Below are 13,953 nucleotides of genomic sequence, written 5' to 3'. Positions count from 1 at the left end.
TGAGGAGAGTAGCATGAGCCTCCCCTTCTGTGAGTCTCCGCGGTGTCATGCACAACGAGCCACGTGATAAGATGCGCAGATTGACTGTCTCAGAAGTGGAGGCAACTGAGACTTGTCCTCCGCCACCCGAATTGAGGTGAGTAACCGCGCCACCACTAGGATCTACTAAGTAGTGGGAATTGGGCAGTCCAAATTGGGAGAAAAGGGGAGAAAAAAAAATAAAAATAAAAAGATTTAGTGTTAGTGTTTTGGGGCAAGATGAATATAAAGGGGGATACTTGTTAGTGTTTGATGTTTTGTTACGTTGAGATTTAGAAGAGTTTCTATTATGTTTATTTATTTATTATTTATTTTTTTGAGTGCAGATCTGTTACTGCAGTTGTAACACAATTAATGATATTTACCCACTTTATATCAAATAAGCCCACACATCAAAGTAATAAAATCATTGCTATAATACTTATATATATTACTTAACAGTTTTCTCCTTTACATGGTAATAATTCTATTAGCTGTCATGAATAATATCTGTTTGTACAGATGTTTTTGTGGAACCTATACATTACAATTCACTAGTAAGGACCACGCCACAACAATGAAGATAAAGGATTTTATTGAAATGGTTGGTTTTGGATGAAATAGGGAGGGAAATGATGTTGAGGTCCTCCATCCGGCGGATCGGGAAGTCTTGGCCAGGGAGTCTCAGAGTGGGGGCTTTGTCTCAGTAGAATATTTTGCTGAGAATATTTTGAAAGTGTTTGTTAAACCAGAATCTTGTAGCCATTTTTTGTTCTCTGTGAGAAAGAGTGGTTCTTGAGGTGATGAGTGGTTGGCATATCTGGAGAGGATGTATTCCGAAAGTGGCTCGTATGGACTGAGGAAGGAGTTGAGGTGAAAAATGTAGATGGGAAATGACTCTCCAAGTTGGTCGGTTTTACTTTTCTTCAGTGTGTATATGGGAGAATCTGAAGTATGAGCTGTGATGTCTGAGAGGCTGGGATGAATGGCGGGGTTGAAGGCGGTAGTAGATGGGGCGAATTCCGAGCACCTCAGGAAGCCGAAGAATGCGAGAAGGAAGATAGACTCTAGTGTTTTGTTGAACGAAGGACTCAAGTAGCCTGAGCGTAACATGAGGATGCATTGGCTAAGAAGGTCAGAAGTTAATGGCAAGCGTTTATTGATGGGGACTGGTTCGTGTTTCCGTAGACCTTTAATGAGCATTGACACGTGAGAATGAGAAATGGAGTGGCATTGGTTGCCGGTAGCGAGTTTGTGGATAAAGCTGATTCCGGATAGGTAGGTCTGAATGGAGGACACACAGATTGTTTGATTGGAATGGGCATGAATGATGAAGTTGCAAATGGACCAAACATCTGTTAGAGGAAAAGGGAGTCAGTAGAAGGAGTGGTATGCCTTGAAACAGTTCCAACCAGTCAGGTAAGCGGAGAGGGTACTCTGGGTGAGGCCGTCGAGGATAGCTTCTCGTGAAGCATTTGAAAGACCTTCCAACTGTGGATTTAGTTGAAGATGGAGGCTGAAAATGGTGGAACTAGCGTGGGGTGGATGTCTGATTCTGGAGCCAAGGTTCTGAACTTCTGGAAGGAAAAACGAGACAAAGAGTCAGCTATGGTATTGTGGTAGCCAGGAATGTGAGCTGCTTGAATGAGAAACTGGTGTTGGGCGGATATTAGTGTTAGTCTGCGAATGAATGGCATGATGGCTGGGGAATGAGATTGGCCTTTATTTATGATTTCAACTACTGCTGAGTCGACTGAGTGAATGAGTATGGAGTGTCTGGACCATTCGTGCCCCCAAAGGATAGCTGCTATGATGATGGGATACATTTCATTGAGTGCGGATGAGGGAACGTCTGATTGTTGGGCAAAGCGGCTGATCTCGGGTGGCCATTCGGTAGCGAACCAACGGCCGCTATAGTATCCCCCGAAGCCGGTGGAAGGTGCTGCATCTGTGTACAGCTGAATGTCTTCGGGTTGTGTGATGTAGTCATTATAAAAGAAGGATATGCATGAAGACAAGAATTGTTGCCAGAGGTGCATTTCCATTTTACAAGCTTTGTCCAGAGTGACTTTGTCATGGAGGGAGGGGATTGTTGCTGCTTTTGTTAGGAGGTTGGAAAGGAAATATTTTCCTTGAGGAATTATTCTGATGGCGTAGTTAAGGTGACCGAGGAGGGCTAACAGTTGTTGCTTTGTGCACCTGACTGCTAGAAGATAATTTAATAAGAGCAGTGATATGCGATGTATTTTTGTGGGAGGCAGAGATGCTTGGAATGAGACAGAGTCTAAGGTGATACCTAGAAAATCGATAGAAGTGCATGGCCCTAAGGTTTTCTCTTTTGAAAGGGGAACACCTAGCTCAGAAAAGACTTGACGAGGGTGGAAAGCCCTGAGTGAGGAGGCGCGGATGGAGGTGTGATGATGAGGGAGTTGTCAAAAAGGTGGAGGACGTAGGGAAGCTTGTAGTTATTGATGAGAATCCAGCATAAGGCCTCCAAGAGGGAGTCGAAGATCTTGGGGCTGCTTCTACAGCCAAAGGTGAGGTGCACTGCGAAATAATAAGCTCCTTTCCAGAATATTCCAAAGAAACACCAGAATTCATTAGGGCCTGGGTAGCTCAGTGGTAAAGACGCTGGCTACCACCCCTGGAGTTCACTAGTTCAAATCCCAGAGCGTGGGTGACTCCCCTAAGTGACTCCAGCCAGGTCTCCTAAGCAACCAAATTGGCCTGGTTGCTAGGGAGGGTAGAGTCACATGGGGTAACCTCCTCGTGATCGCTATAATGTGGTTAGTTCTCGGTGGGGCGCATGGTGAATTGAGCATGGTTGCCACGGTGGATGGCGTGAAGCCTCCACACGTTCTATGTCTCTGTGGCAATGCGCTCAACAAGCCACGTGATAAGATGCGCGGGTTGACGATCTCAGACGTGGAGGCAACTGGGATTCGTCTTCCGGACTGAGGCGAATCACTATGTGACCACGAGGACTTAAAAAAGCACATTGGGAATTGGGCATTCCAAATTGGGAGAAAAAGAGAAAAAAAGAAAAAAAAAAGAAAAGAAATGCCAGAATTCTGGACGAATGGGCATGACTTTGAAAGCATTGGTGATGTTCCATGGCCAATGGAACATTGACCATGGAATGAGAGTGATGGTGTGGTCGATGGTTGCGTATTGCATAGAGAAGTTGGGGGCTGGAATGATGCAATTGATGCTAGGAATATTAGTGCCATGGGGGGAAGAGAGGTCGATGATTATTCTCTTTTTTCTGGCAATGCCAATGGGGAAAACTGAGGCTCTTTGAACTTCTTCTGACTTCTTTGACTTCTGTGTCAACAGTGTCTGGTTCAGAGAGGGTGGACTTGAGGTTATGGGGGATACAAAAAGTGTCAGGATTTATTTCTATACCTGGATGGAAACCGTTTTTGAACCCGTTGATAAGAAAGTCGACAAACTCTCTGTCGGGGTGATCTAGTAAGGTGGTGGCTAGGGCTTTTACCTTAACTGGTGTGCCGAGATACTTAAGTAGTCAGTCTGGTAGAGTGGTTTGTGGGGGCAAGAGTTCCTTGCATCGGCACCGCCACAGAAGGAGCAGGTGTGAAGGAGACTGCAGTTGGAAAGGGAGCAGCCAAGCTGGTTGAAGTTGTTGCAGACCATTCTGCCTCCTTGGTAGAGGATTGGTCGTCCTCTTTTGTCGATGCTTTTGGGTATGGGAACATTGAATGTGGGGTGTATGTCGAGGGGTTTTGGAATAATAGGAGGAGGTGGGGCTGCTGTAGATAATTGGTTGAGTACTGAGTTTTTGTGTGAGGAGGAGTGTTGAGAGTGAAAGGGGGTGATGACAGTGCATGCTGAGGCTGGATGTGACAGGGCTCCGCATAGCTTGCAGAAGAGTGAAGTACGGGCTGTGAAAATGCGGCAGTAGAGTTCAGCATCGAGGGTGCCCCAGTATGTTCTTGGGTTGAACTGCTGTAACCGACCTGCTGCTTGAGGGACAAAAAGAACATGGTAGTTGTAGAAGCCTGTCCCTCCGAAACGTACGGCCATGTCTAGAATGATTGATAGGTAATCGTCTAGCTCGGTCCTTTGATCTGGATAGACAGAGCAAATTATTTTGTGGAGAATCGAGAAGGCTAAAGTGAATTCGGTAAGAGTGAGGTCTTTAGAGTGGGAATTTATTGTGTGGCTGAGCTGCATTAGGCCTTGGCTGGTTTGCAGCTCTCTGGGCTGGCTAATATTTAACAGTGATGGTTGAAGAAGTTGGGCAAGGTCGGTGTAGTTACCTGATAGGATTTGCAGATGTAAGGATGAAGAAACGGGGAGGGCTGATGAATTGATGAAGCTGGGCGAGGAGGTGGTTCTGCTGTAGCCAGAGTATATGGGCTACTGTTTATTGGCAGGATATGAGGGTATTGGGAAGGGGAGGGGTTAGGATAGGTGAGGGAGGGGAAAAGGGGTAGATTAGTTGGAAAGAAAGAAGAAATAGGATGAGGTTGAAAAGATCCGTTGAGAGGTAGAATTCCTGGGTTTACTGCAAAGGGAACTTGATTTGGGTTGGTTGATATAGAAGAACTGGGAATGACAGGAGCCGTGCTGCTGTTAACGGCTGAAGGAAGGGTAGAGGAATGGAAGGTGGGATGAAAGGATGTAAATGCATGAGGATTTGGAGTTGTTTGTGAGCATAGGGGCGAAAAGAAGGATGTAATGATCTGGGATAGATCTGAGGTAGAAGGAGTAGATATTGCTGGAATTTGCGCTTGGACTCCACTAGGTGGCGTGAATGCTGCTAGCTGAGGCAATTGTGGAGGATGCGTGGTGACGTCACGAATGACAGTGGAAGGATCGCGTGAGAATGCCGGAAGTATTGAGGGCTTGGATTTTATAGTTGCTGATGTATTGTTGGATGCTGTGTAAAGTTGAAATAATCAACAACTGAAGTGGATGCCTTTATCCTTAAGAGCTCGCTGCAGGCGAGCCATGGTCCACTCCTTGATGCTGGTCTCTGGTCTGGGAGACATTCCGTGAATGCGCTGAGGAGGACTGCGGGTGGATGGATGAGAGAGATGTTGTTGACGAGGAGATCGATCACGTCGGCTTCCGTGCCTGTGGTGATCTTGGATGGTAGTTCTCGTGAGCAGAGAAGAGCGGTCCTGTGATCGAGTCGGAGTTGAAGGAATCTCCGACAGTGAGCTTGGATGAGAATACCCACGTGGTTGGGGAATAAGAACGGTGGAACGCAGCCGGTGTGAAATTTGGCTGTGTGAGGACTGTTGAGATGATTTCTTGGGTGAAGGAGAATTTATTCTAAATAAATCATTGTCTGAGTCAGAAGGGTTGATCTGTAGCTTGGGATCCATGGTAAGTGAGTTGGTTGGTTCAGTATAAGTGTGTTGACGGCAAGAAGCTGATTGGTTGAGGCGTGGCCTGCTCCCAAACTTTAGTTAACTTGTTAACTTCATTTATTTCAAATTAATTAAATCCTTTTAGCTTAAATATATTAATAATCTGACAAGTCAAGACAAGAGCAGTCTTCAAATAAATACTTTAATGATATAATGATCATCACATATTTTTTTTTAAATCAATGAGGTTAAATTTGACTTGTATCCACCTAAAAAGTCTAATGTGCATTCTTTAAACTAAAGGGACTTCGCATGACTCACATCTGCTTTGCTAAATACATAGAGCTCTATGGAGTGAAGAGTCAGCTTCAGCATTACTCCTTCTGTCAGGTTTCACAATTTCAGGTTTGACCCAGTTGCTGCCGACCTTTTGAAGCATCAGCCAATGATTACCAGGCAATTTGCATATACTGCATGCAAAGACTTTTTTTGCAGTGACAGGTCTAATTTGAACACCATAGTTATTTTCTCAAACTTTATGCCCTGACGCAAGTCATGTGAAAGCCCCTAATGTGTGGCACAAGGTGCTTTTTTCTAATGCTCTTAGACTAAAAGTGATCTAACCTAATAAAGTTACTTAGTTCAAATTAAAGTTTACACACAGAAAAGTTTAGACACACGTCTTATTCTACGCTTTAAAAGTCAGGTGTGTAAAAAGATTTGACATTACGGCAGATATTTGATGAATGAATTAGTGACTTTTATAGTTTTGGACCACAAAATCATGATGTTAGGTCTGTTTCTTAAGGTTAAAACTCCTTATGAGTTTCCTTCACTGAAGTGGTAAGTACTTAGACACTTTCTTATTTAATAAAACATCAGATTTTTTATGCATTTCTTTTAAAATGACATCAGGCGCTACCACTTATTAAATCAGTAGTGACTTGGACCATGCCCTCTTTGTGTATCTCTATTTAACAACTTCCTAAAGGCTCCAGAGTCGAGTGGAAATCAGACCCAGCAGCTTTATGGGCCCTGCATGGAGCCTTTATTAGCACATATTTGCATGCATGTGTATGTTTTACTGTAATTCTCTTGAATGATAGAATAGATTTACCAAAAGAAACTCTGTAAATACTTTTGAACTACTTAGAACTCAAAGAAATGTCTACTTTCTTGCAGCAACCCCACTTTATAATAGTATGTAACAAATATAACCATTACCAATGGTGTGAGATCTAGCGGGACTATCTGTTTTTAACTTATGGCAGAGGGGGTTTGCAGATCTTTTATATAAAATAATGGTGCAGAAATTAACTTTTAAAAGCACTTCTTAGTGCGTTACAGTAAACAAAATATACAATTAGTCTTTTTTCAGATGCTGTGATTTTTTTTAACCAGCTTCAGTGTATACAATGACTTGTGTGGTGTACTCTTTTGCGTATTCTTATCTTAACTGTGGCCCCAATATGCGAAATGCAGCTGTAAACCCAAGCAGATCTATTCCATGTCTCAAAATTATTAGATGTTTTCTCACTCTTCTCCTCTGAGAACTCCAGAAAGCCCCTGTCTAGCAGTCAGTGATGTCTGTTTAGTGTTTGAGGCAGGTTCATCCACCACCAGGAAGAACAGTCAAAACAAAAGCATGGACCAACCCAAACAGATCAATCTCAATGACGTAGTGTTAGTGCAATGCCTCGCCCCTGTTTGTTGGGCTCTGAGATATTGCTAAATAGAATTTAGTAACATGTGAGCGGTCCATTCAAATGTTTAGCAACTGAATAATTTTCTTCACTTTATGCCCGAGAAGTGCTTCTTCATCTAGACAAGAACCTTTCTGACAGAACTGAGAAATGCCATTTGTAAATATGCAACTGGTTTACATTAGTTTGGATAAAAGGCATGTTTGAATGCTAAAAATAAATAAATAAATCAAACATTGTGTCTTTGGGTCTGCTTGGTTCACCCAACCACATGCAAAGAGAGCACTGTCAAAGGCCAGTTGTGCAACACATGTCTACACCAGCACTACTCGACCCTCAAACCATATTTATGCTGCCTGAGTTATACTGTCATCACCAAACATATACATGTATATGAATTTGTGAGATGTCCATTTTCAAGAGTATTTATGGTAAATCTCTGTATCGCTAAATCACAGAACAGTTAGAGAGGGAAATAAACTGTAAAAGTCCATCCATTTTCTGTAGCTGCTTATCCTATGCAGGGTTGCGGGTGCTGGAGCCCAGCTGTATCCCAGCTGTCTCAGGCCGAAGGCAGGGAAACACCTTGGACAGGTGGCCAGTCCATCACAGTTAACTTCAAAAGTTCTGTATATAACAAATGTATTCCAAAACAAAGAATATTAAAGAATGTAACAATAAGAGAGTTATTTGTTTGTATTTATTAATTCACATTTCATTAGAGAGAATTATCATTTGTGAGTATTTTTTCTACACAGACGTTATGAGCAGGATTGGGAGGGTTACTTTTGAAATGTATTCCACTACGGATTACAAAATACGTGTTGTAAAATGTAATTTGTAACATATTCCATTAGATTACTCAAGGTCAGTAATGTATTCTAAATACTTTGGATTACTTCTTCAGCACTGGTAGATTTTTTCACTTGTTTTGACTATAAAAACTCTGCTAGTACAGTAAGACAAAATACACATGTTAAAAATACATTCAAAGAAAAACCTAAATATCTTATGCAGTGTTCTTTCTAAAACAAAATAATTCAAACTGACCTTGTTTTAAGGATTTTTTGATATTTTTACAGGAAAACAATACAAAAATTATTATCAAGAATACAATTTTTGCCCTAATATCAAAGGTCTTTCTAGAAAAAAGAAATTATGATCCAACATGATTTTTGTAATTTATTTTTTATCCCCTTTTCTCCTAATTTGGAATGCCCAGTTCCCACTCCTAAGTAGGTCCTCATGGTGGCACGGTTACTCGTCTCAATCTGGGTGGTGGAGGACAAGTCTCAGTTGCCTCCGCTTCTGAGACTGTCAATCCACGCATCTTATCATTTGGCTCGTTGTGCATGACACTGCGGAGACTCCGCATGTGGAGGCTCATGTTACTCTCTGTGATCCACACACAATTTACCACGTGCCCCATTAAGAGTGAGAACCACAAATCATGACCACAAGAAGGTTACCCCATGTGACTCTACCCTCCCTAGCAACCGGGCCAATTTAGTTGCTTAGGAGACCTGGCTGGAGTCACTCAGCACGCCCTGAATTAGAACTCGCGACTCCAGGGGTGGTATTCGGCGTCTGTAATCTCTGGGGGGAAGTCACGAGAGCTGGATCTAGGTGCGGCGAAACAGTATTTAATCAAATAAACAAAGTACAGATTAACAGGGTAAACACAGGAACAAAAGAAACATCCATGATGGGAAAACACAGGAACAGAGAAAACATACACGATGGGCACTGGTCATACACAGGAGGTCAAAACACATAACAAATGACCAAGAACAAGCAAACAACAGGGCATTATATACACAATGGATAATGACTTAATGGAAGACAGGTGAAAACAATCAAGGACAGCTGGCAGTGATGAGGGCAGGGAATTATGGGAAATGCAGTACAGGAGGAACAGATGACAGGGGAGAAACACAAGGCAAACAATAGTGAATCATGACAGAACCCCCCCTCTAATGGGTGGCTCCTGAAGCCCAAAGAAAGCTGGTCAGGAAGGCAGGGCCTAGATGGAGCCGGAGACCAAGGACACCAGAGCAGAACAGGTGGAAGGACGGGAGACCAGGGAGACCAGAGCAGATCGGACGGACAGCCATGAGACCAGGGAGACCAGAGCAGATCAGGTGGATGGCCGAGATACCAGGGAGACCAGAGCAGATCAGACGGACAGCCAGAAGACCAAGGAGGCCAGAGCAGATCAGATGGATGGTCAGGAGACCCAGAAGACCAAAGCAGATCAGGCAGACGGCCAGGAGACCAAGGAGACCAGAGCAGATCAGGCAAATGGTAAGGAGACCCAGATGACCAGAGCAGATCAGGCAGATGACCAGGAGACTCAGAAGACCAGAGCAGATCAGGTGGATGGTCAGGAGACTCAGAAGACCAGAGCAGATCAGGTGGATGCCAGGAGACTCAGAAGACAAGAGCAGATCAGGTGGATGGCCAGAAGACCCAGGAAACCAGAGTATATCAGGCGGACGGCCAGGAGACCACCTCAGGCTCTCGTGGAGAGTATGTCACACGAGACTTCCGGCCAGGAAATATGGCCGCGAATGTGGGTGGAGAGAAACCAGTCAATGGTAGCTTAGGGACAAAGCTGAGCTTTATCACGAAGCTATCTACTAGCCAAAAATGTGTGCCAGAATGTTTGTGAGGGGTCGTGTGTGTATGTGTGTGTGTGTGTGTGTGTGGTTAGTACGAGAGAGAGAGAGAATTAAGTGACGGCCCCAAAGCCGGTTTCACGATCATGAGAGAGAAAGCTGCTGTTAGTTTATCACTCAGAGACGCGGTGGATGGCTCGTAAACCGTCCCACGGTCTTTGATTCTTTAATGGATAAACTCAGTTTGCCAGTCTCACCCGCGATGGTGGAAATGCACAACAGTCCAATGTGGTTGGACTACAATACAGCAGATCAAATTTGTGATGATTAATACCCTGAATATTAGCAATGAGCGGACATAGAGGTCCGTAAACTGTACAAGCAATAACCTTGATACACAAGAATAACACACTATAATATTCTATCTCTGCCCAGACGTAAACCTCTTACTTGAATCGCATGAGGATGCAGAATGTGTGTTCATCCGTCCTTTAACTCAGACTCGGTTCCTCAAGGCTCGGGTGATGACGGGAGGCCATTTCCTCGCTCTGTCAGTGGGCGGTACGGCTGCTGATTCTCGGCGGGCTGGCGGAGAAATCAGCGACGTCGACTTGATTGAAGATGGAAGAGAAATCTTTTTTCTCTTCACTTCTGCAGGCAAATGGATGAAGATGCGGATTGCTAGGCAGTCTCCTTCGGATCCATTAGAGTGTTCGGTGGAACACAGAGTAATCTCAACTTGTCCAGCAACATGGAGATTGTATGGCCACAGTTTCAAGTTGGACGTTACTTCCTTGTGCCACAAGGCTGCACCCGAGATCAGCGATGAGCTGTGTCTATGCACGGCGAGCAAAGTTGCTGGAAGCAAATCCCGGAAGCATTTCAGAGGTATTTCTACCCCTGATGATGTCATGGTTGAGGTGCATTCTGTCGTGTGATTCATCCAATAGGAGTTGAGAGTTCAATCCATTAGTGAGCAAGGCTTCATGGGATTTGTAGTCAATTTTGGACTCCCTTTGTTTGATTTTGGCGCGATTTTTATCAGTAAAATTTATGAATTGGTATGTGGGCCTGAGTTAGGTTTTACGACTGTGTTAGGCCTGCCTTTGTCTTCTATCTGAATACATGAGGCCCGACAATGCCTAAATACTTAATGCCTTGCTTGGGCCATTGAAAGGTGCCAGGTTGGAAAGCTATGGTAGGGCAATATGCTGTCAGAGCAAGAGTTTCCGATTTATTCTGATTAATACCAGTTTACCCTGTATCCTGAAAATTTGGAGAAAGAATTAATAATTCTATGGAAGGCAGGCATAGATCTTCTAGGGTCAGAGACAAATAATAAAACATCATCTGCATAGAGTAGAAGTTTATGCACCATACCTCCTACAACAACACCAGAAAAATCATCTTCTTTTCTTATTGCGGCTGTTAATGGTTCTAGGGCAAGACAGAACAATAAAGGGGAGACAGGACAGCCTTGCCGGCTTCCCCTACCAAGAGAAAAATCATCTGAAATTAATCCATTAGTTTGCACTGCCGCTAACTGTTGTTTATAAAATAACTTAATCCATCCAATAAACGTTTTCCCAAACCTGTAAATTTCCAAAATCGTAAAAAGATCCCATTCCACCCTATCAAATGCCTTCTCGGTGTCAAGTGAGATGGCAGTGATCGGGGTCTGATCATTCGCTACTGACCACATAATATTTATAAAACGTCTAATATTATCAGAACTACAACCATGAATAAACCCCACTTGATCTATATGTATAAGAGATGTAATTACTCTGTTTAATCGATTAGCTAAAATTTTAGACAATATTTTAACATCTAAGTGGATCAGCGAAATTGGACAATAACTTTTACATTAATTTGGGTCTTTATCTTTTTTAAGAATGAGACTGATCAGGGCTTGCATTATGGTTGGCAGTCAGTGGTGAATTCTCAGGGCCAGCAAAGCCCTCTCTGCTGGTGTAACATGCCAAATAAATAAATATTTTTCATCCTTTCATTCTCAATCACCTTTTTGCCTATGTATTTTTAACTGCTTTCCACTCTTAATTAATCTACAAACAAATAGAGAAAAACTAAATGTTTATCCAGTCAGAATTTATTCCTTGATGCTTACAAGCAAATTGTGACAACTGTTTCACAAATCGCATGCCTGAAGCTGTGCGTGAGTCTGAGCTCCACCCCCTCAGGCCTTCAGAATTTCTACAGAATCCCTCAACAGTGCAAATGAATGTGCAACTAAAGTCAGATTGTCAGCCAATCAGATTGATTTATTTGTTCTTGGTGGGTGTGATCTTTAGGATATGTCCTGGTTGAGGCCTTCTAGCTGGCCTTGAGTGACGCAATCACGCTATAAGTGATGTACGTAATTTGAAAGCGAAGAGTGCGAGATCTTGCTGATGAGTCGGCTGTCATCACTGCTGGTATTGTCGTTGAGAAAGAGATCCTTATGGATTTAAAAACAGGAGATGTTCTACATGACCATGTGATTGCTTCATTTATTAAACAGGACAGGAGGACTGATTTTCAGTTCAAGCAAATTGGTAAGTGAAACTTGGAAAAGTCGGATTTTACATTTTCCTACTAGGAAAAGTGCAATAGAATGCATCTTGAAGTCAGAATTACAACTTGTAGACTTGTGCAGAAATTCTCAACTCTGAATTCACCGAGATGCAGGGGCATGATGTCACACAAACATGTCAACACTCAGGGAGATATACAAAATAAGTGATAAATATTCACTTTATTAAGTAATATCAATAAATGAGTTCGCTTCCACATTACATGATATTAAAGCTTGTTTAACAAATGCCTGCTGCAGAAACAGGTGTATAAAACATTATAATCTCTTTTGATAATCGTACACCTGTAGCACAGATCTAGCGCTGCAGAATTGTTTATCAGTTGGGTTGACAGGAGACATTTCTAATGAGAGTCAAACCCCTGCTAAGCTAAAGGGAGCATTGCAATTTTGTTTCCTTATACGTCATCTTCCAAATATCGGGGAATGGAATGCATTTATAGTCAGAGATATCAAGTAGGAATATCCCACATCCAACTTGAATGGAACGCAGCATAACCGTGTACCCTGATGAAACGAAATTTATTGCAAGCAATATTTAAATCGTAAATCGCATTATTAGATAGATTTTTCCAGGTATTATAGACCTCCTTGATAGATTCATATGAAAAATTATGATTTTTTAATGTCTGTTCGGGAGACGTTCATTTCACAAAACAGTCATGCTGCAGTTCAAATTAGGCTTGCTTGAGCATTAAGTGTCGTTTCAAGTTCTGGCTTTCGTGTGTGGATGTGTTTTTAAAATGTCAATTGGTATTACTAGTTAGCTGCGACATAATGTATGATGCCCAAAGGCATAGGGTGTCTTATTCATTGTGAAACTGTGTTTTCTTAACACTGAAGGCCTAGATTTTAAATGCACGGCCCACCACTGTTGGTGGTAATTCACCTTTCTTTAATGACTCTGTGTAAACTTCTAACATTAGAAGAGCCAGTTCTGTGATATAAGATCTAAAAAATTCTGTGGCAAAACCATCTGGTTTAATTACCTCAACAAGCTCCTACAAAGTAATACCTAAGTCAAGAGAGTTTTTTAGATCATTCATCAATTTAGGAAGTTCTAATGGCTCTAAGAAATTGCTAATATCCTTATCAATAGACGAGGACGTGGAACTGTAAAGATCAAAATAGAAATCTTTAAAAGTCTTATTAATATCTGTGGCAGAAGTAGATATTTTGCCCCCAGAAGACTTCACTGATGGAATGGTGGAAGAAAACTCTCTCTGTTTTACGTATCTGGGAAGAGGTTTCCCTGCCTTGTCCCCTGACCCAAAGTATGTCTGTCTTGCCCTGAATAACCAAAACTCTACCTTCTGTGATAATATAGTGTTGTACCTATATTTTACCTGAGTCAGCTCTCTAAGACCATTGGATGAAATTCGGTGCTTCAGCTCTGTTTTAGCACTTTTAATACTCTTTTCCAATTCCATGAATTCCTGTGCTTTGATCTTCTTAATGAGTGAGGCATATTGTATGATCAGCCCCCTAAGGACCACCTTAAGCACCTCCCATGCCATGCCCATAGAGGACACTGAGGACCAATTCGTTTCTACATAAACACTGACTTCTGTCTTTAACGTTTGTTGAAATTCGGGGTCTTGTAGAAGGGATGTATTAAAGTGCCATCTATATGATTTTCTTTTCTCTATATGCGGTAAAATCTCTAAACACACCAAAGCATG

The 13,953-nt window shown here is 42.5% G+C and overlaps 1 pseudogene; it reads right to left on the bottom strand.

The window, feature by feature from the left end:
- Positions 1–1,517: 1,517 nt before the first annotated feature.
- On the bottom strand, positions 1,518–4,062 carry LOC127415994 (uncharacterized; annotated as a pseudogene).
- Positions 4,063–13,953: the final 9,891 nt, after the last annotated feature.

This window comes from Myxocyprinus asiaticus, chromosome 25 (genome assembly GCF_019703515.2).
Source record: "Myxocyprinus asiaticus isolate MX2 ecotype Aquarium Trade chromosome 25, UBuf_Myxa_2, whole genome shotgun sequence".
Lineage (NCBI taxonomy): Eukaryota > Metazoa > Chordata > Actinopteri > Cypriniformes > Catostomidae > Myxocyprinus > Myxocyprinus asiaticus.
Note: the sequence above shows the minus strand (reverse complement) of the source record. Positions and strands in the feature narration are given on the sequence as shown.